Raw genomic sequence first — 6,054 nt, forward strand, 5'->3', positions numbered from 1 at the left:
CCCCACCCCACCCCACCCCACTCTGCCCTGCCATGCTGAGTCCCACCCACCAGGCTGCGGAGGTCCCAGGGGAGGGCAGCATGGCAAGGAATATGAGCCTGCATTGGGCAGCCTGCCTTCACCCCATGCACAAATCTGGGGGGACAGATGCCCTCACCCCATTCTCAGGAGAGTGAGCAGTAGCCGGGAGCCAGCCCTCCCCTCCCTCCCCTCCAGCCCTGTCCCATTCTCCTCTTGGGCCCTGTAGCCATGCATTGTGGCCCTGGGCCCCAAGCTCTGTGCATCACCCAGAAGCCCCAGCCCCAGCCCAGCCCTGTCCAATTCCCTCCCTCCCTCCCTCCTTTTGGGGGCCTCAATCCCCCACCACCAGACTTCCCTGCAGGAGCTGCTCTCCAGGGCTAGGGACAGACATTCAGAAAGTCTGAGCCTGAATTGATTGACTCTTTGCAGTTTAGTCTAACCTGCAAAGCTTGAACTGATTTGGAGTTGGATAGACTTTCCCTTTTCATCCCAGAAATGCAGGTACATGCCTGCAGTGGCTCAGGCTAGAAGCTGGGGGGTGCTAGAGCAGCTCTCCCTTCCCTTGCACAATGCTGAGCTGACGGTGAGGCATGGCCAGACCCCACCAGGATGCTATGATTAGGCAAATGTTTCCACCCCCCAACTCCTGACCAGCCCGTCAGGTAATGTTTATCACCTCTAACTCAGTGTTTATCATCTCATTAAGAAAACAACAGAGGGACATTACCAGCTATCTGTTGATTCTGTCTTTGTCCTGTATACCACAACTTGAAGGTAGCTAGCATGTGGTCTGCTAGCTAATGCTGAGAAGTGTCTGTGAGGGATGGGAGAATGCCTGCTGAGCAGAGAGTGGGGAGGGGAGGTAGGGAGCAGAAGCCAGATGCCTGCAGAGACTGTGGGAGCTACAGCCAGGGAGCAGAGGGGAGTGGCCAGCCCTGCTGTGGAGCAGAGAGCATGCCAAGATGCTGGGGGAGTCTGGTTTATCTTAAACCAGCAAGAGGTCTGGGATAGACATTTCATAAACCAATTTGAGCCAAATCAGTTAAGTTGGATACTACATTCAACCAGGTTTATCTCAAATCAGTTTCAGCCATTTTCAAACTGGTTTATGTGCACTGAACATCTGCTCTGTTACAGGTTTAAACCAGTTTCTGATCACTTAAACTAGTTTATGTGTAATGTCTGTCCCTAGCCCATGCTGCTTGGTGGCCATGAGCATATACATGCACATGGCACCCCCTGCCTGACCACCTTCCTCCTGCTCTCTGCAGCCCCTTGCAGGCTGGAACTCTGCCAACCTGCAGAGAGCTCTTTGCAAAACTGCAAAATTCATGCGTTTCTCTGTTAAAATGAGAAATTTGAGTTTTTCTCCAGTAAAAAGGAAAATCCATGCTTTTTTCTGTTTTTCCATGGCAAATGGAAAACCCAGATTCCTGCTGATTAGGATTCGCCCTATAGAGTTGTGCAATGCTACTGTAGATTGATTTTTAAAAAATATTACAATATCTTACTGGAGCAGTCCACAATTCCACAGTATGAAAAGGTAAGAAAATCTAGTCTCTAGGAAGTTCTCAGCTCCCATTGACATCAATGGGAATTCTGCACACACAATACCGGGGTAGACAATGCCTATTATAAATCTGCAAGTTTTATTTCTTTTTGCACATGTTTTTAATCCATCTGCAAACTGTTCATTGGATAGCATAGGACATTGCTTTCTCTGGGAACTTGAAGGTATGTGTATTCAACAGAAGAGAATAAACAGAAGAATTTATTACAAAATGCCACTGCTGCTCCTGGCGTGAGTAATTTGTGCACCTGCATTTTTAAAATGTTTCAAAGTTTTTCCCCTTTGTGCATTCAGTGGTAACACACATTATCTACCTGGCTGCCACAACATGGTATTTGCAGACCGTGTCACATTGCCCTTGTTATTGAGAAGCCATTGTTTTCATAGCAAATAGCAACTGAAAGTGACAATGGTTCATGCCAGGATGGGGGAATTAGATAGTGTTACTGTATGGCTAAGTAATGGATATCTCCAAGGGCAAGTAGGCAAATATGGGATCTATAAACCAATCCCCGAATAAAATTAAGGGAAGAAGAACAAGGGCCAATATCAGGTCGAAGAGGTTAACTGCAAGAGCACTACGCATCTTTCATCAGTTTCTCCCACATTGGAATAGACCCAGCTTCACAACTTACCCACTAGCTGCTAGTTTGGGGAATGAGAGACTAGGTTTGGAGATTAAAATCTACTGTCTCATGTGACAGAGCATCATACTAACTACTGGCCAAGTCCAATCCGTAGATGTCATTAAATGTGGAGGCACGAATAATTACTACTGTGCTTTAAATACACTGTTACCTTGAGGAAGACTATGCACCCATGGGGCATTGACTGGCTGAACAAGGTTTGGAGTGGGTAGGGGAATGAGGACATTTTAGTTAGTTTAGGCTTAGTAATTTAATTTTTAATAGTTATTCTGCAGGTGCCTGAAGTCAGCTCTGTATATACAATTTTTAGGTAAAAATTTCCCTTGTGTTCCCTGTAATCTCCCTGAAATGTTCCTTGATTCTCTCTGAAGTCTCTCATTGAAATATGTAAAGTGTATAATTCTAGGCAATCTTATGTATTTGTACATCTTAAAGTCACATTATCATCTTTAAGTCCTATAGTGCACAATTCTGCCATTTACAGTGGGTCTTAGAGGAAAAAATTATAAAGATCTGAAGTTATACTGACTTGATCATCAGAGACTATCTCCAAAGGCAATGTCAGGCAGGTAACTTCCTGGGGTCTTTATTTATCTGATTTGCAAATGAAGATGAGGCACCTCTCCTGATAAGATTACCACCTACAAAATCTTCATCTTTGTCATGTTCTCTGAGGCTGGGGTGACACACTAGTGCAATATGATGCAATATTTTTTCAGGGATGCAGTTTCAAAGCTTTATGTGACAGGCCCATGTAGAAAAGGCAATTTGAATGCTCGTATGCCTGACCCCACAGATGCATATTGTGTACAGATGCACATGACAGTCAAAATGGTACAAAAAGTGCATCCATGTGTGCCCTAGTCTCTGCCCTAGTCACACAAACAATGAGGAAGTCAGATATCTTTGTAGTTCTTGTTGCATGTCTGCCTGTCTTGCCTGTGTACCTCATTATGATGTGCATTATTGATTTTGATATCCACATTTGCCCCACCCGCATAAAACCCCCGATGCTTGCTCTCTGTTTCTTATTGTAAATTATTACTAATGGGAATGCTAAACCTATAACCTTCCTCTTTTCTGTTTTGCTCTTCCTCTTTTGTGCTTCTGTCTCACAGAGCTGGAATGAGCATTGTCAGGGCACTGGAGTGGAAGACAAAGGCAGAGATAGGGAAGAGGATGCCCTGGTATGACAGATGCTAGGGCTTTGCTGCTTCCATAGTGCTCTTATGCTGCTGCCAACAAGCATGCCCTGCTCACTCACTCCTGCTCTCCATGTCCCAAACCCAGAAATGAAGCTGTAAAGCTGAACTGAGGGCAACCCTTTACTTGCAATCATGCCAGGAACAGAGATCCTTGAAAGCAGTGGCAGGTGGCACCCCCAAGATGGGCTTCATTGTCTCAGTCCTGGGTTTGAGGTGTGAAGGTCAAGAGCATTTCTGCATGACATGTTCCACAGAGACAGGCTTGAGGGTGCCCTGGAAGGAGTACAGACATGCCCAGAATGACAGCAGATGTGCTGAACAGAAACCATCAGGTGCAAGACAGATGTACTCCCATTTTTTAATTTGGAAGATGCTCTAAGGCAGGGGTTCCCAAAGTTTTTATGCTGTGGCCCAGCAAACTATGGCCCAGAAGTGGCCATGGCCTGGTAAACCGGCAAACTGTGGCCTGGCAAACTGTGGCAAATTGGGAGGGGGGGTGCAAACCCTGGGTTGCTGCAGACCCTGCATGGCTTTTCTGCCTGGCTCTGGGGGCCATGGTTTGCTGGTCTACGGCCACTTCCGGTCCGGCAGCTGACTGTGCTGTGAACCAGCAGCTGACCTGCCACGGCCCGGGGATTGAGAACCGCTGCTCTGGGGACACTTAAAGGATTAGCTTTTTATGTGCATGCTCTTTTTAGGTCTAATTCCCAGCCTGCCTGCACATACACATAGGATATGGAAAGGTAAGTGCACATAGCCTGAATTCCTCCAAAATCTGTCACAATGAGCACAGCTCAGAGCAGAACTGACATTTTCAAAGAAGTGCCCTAATACAGTATTGGGGGCCCAGTATAGATCATCAGGATGGCTCCCCAGCTCCTCCAGAACACAGTGCTCAGCACCCAGATACACTGGTGCGGACCATGGGGTGGCTATTAACAAGGTCATCAAGAAAAGCAAAGTGCAGCGTCAGTTCTGGGAAGAACATATTATAGCAAGAAAGCGGCTAGATGCACACGTGGAAAGTTTACCGCGTAACTGGTAAATAGAAAAACAGACATCATTCCATGATCCTGTGATACATAAGCAGACCACACATCAGCCCACAGTGGGATGTGGTTATCTGCTGTGTGCAACCTCTTGGACAATACAAAGGACACTTGAATGGCAAAACAATTACCAAGCTTAAACTTGACAAAGCAGAAGTGAACAGAGAATGAAAGGAAAAAGACAGTCACCAAGTAATTACGCGAAGTACAAACACAGTCAAAAACAAAGTGAGGCAGGGAAAACAAAGGAATTGAAGTATTTACATCTGTACCTAGCAAGAAAGGCCTGCCCTGGGGAGATGCCTGGAGAGCAGCTTCTAGTCTCTGGACATCTAGCCAGAGAATGCCCAATAGGCACAAATGCCTGGCAGTGTGATTGCAAAAACCTACCTGAGTGGTGCTTTGTCTCAGGGGCAAACAACAGCATCAAACTTGTCTGAGTTGTTTACAAGGACCAAATTCTTCAATGCTTCCTTGGACCAAATAGTACTTTACTTCACAAAAAAATCCTACTGGCCTGACAATACTCACAGAACACCATTGTGAATACAGAGGGTAAAATACAGTGGCTGATAAATCCTCACAGGGAATCATTCACAACCAATCCCCAGTATAAAGACAAGTGTCAAACAATTTTGAATAACTAATAAGTTTGAAGAAAGCATAATCTGCCTTCAAATATTCCACAGGCAGAAAAGTAGGCTAAAAATATCAAATTAATTATTCATTGCAACCTATTCACCCTACCACTGAGGTCAATGGCAAAATGGTCATTGATCACACTGGGATCAGAATCTGGCCCTGATTACCTTCCCCTTCCCTCCAAACTTAATTGATATTCCTTTGCTGAAATTTCTGAAAGACGGATGCAAGACAGCAAATATGCAGAGGTACGTATGAACCAGCCATTTTATTTCACAAACATTTACTTCAGTTTCAATCCATATGGGATCCCATGTCCCAAATTCTGCTCTGAATTTTATGTTTAAATGAGCCAAAACCCTCAATGTGAAAATTTCCTGTGGTTTTCTTGCAGGCACTTTCAAAACTCGGAGTTTATATGATTTTGATGCAAAACCATAAGCTGACTGACACTTTCTTGTAAGGTCTGTGACCTTTTTGGCAAACAAGGCCTGAACTTCTTGAGTTTATAAAGAAACGAAAAAGCAGGTGAGTTTTGAGTGGTTTTGGTTTCACTGCAAACACTTTGCACAGCTGTTCAAATGAAAACATGGAACATTTGGGGTATGGATCACAGGAACCATCACGTTCTTTGTAGTCTACAGAGGTCGTTCAGTGGGACTGCACACCTGTATTTTTCCGAGCCATCAATTATTTGCCTGAGCAATGTAATTATAACCTAAGCCAAACCCTCCGATTAAATACATCAACCTAAATTCTTGTTTATTTTCATTACTTGTAGTTATCCAGACCAATCCTGTCCTCCAGAACACATTAAAAGCTGATTTTTTAAGAGTTTCTTCATTTCTGCTGCCTCAGTGCAAAACCAAACTACATACTTTTACTGAGGGGGGAGGGGAAGGGAAATAAAAAGGGAAAGG

Source organism: Gavialis gangeticus, unplaced genomic scaffold (assembly GCF_001723915.1).
Source record: "Gavialis gangeticus isolate Ggan-Ray unplaced genomic scaffold, GavGan_comp1, whole genome shotgun sequence".
Lineage (NCBI taxonomy): Eukaryota > Metazoa > Chordata > Crocodylia > Gavialidae > Gavialis > Gavialis gangeticus.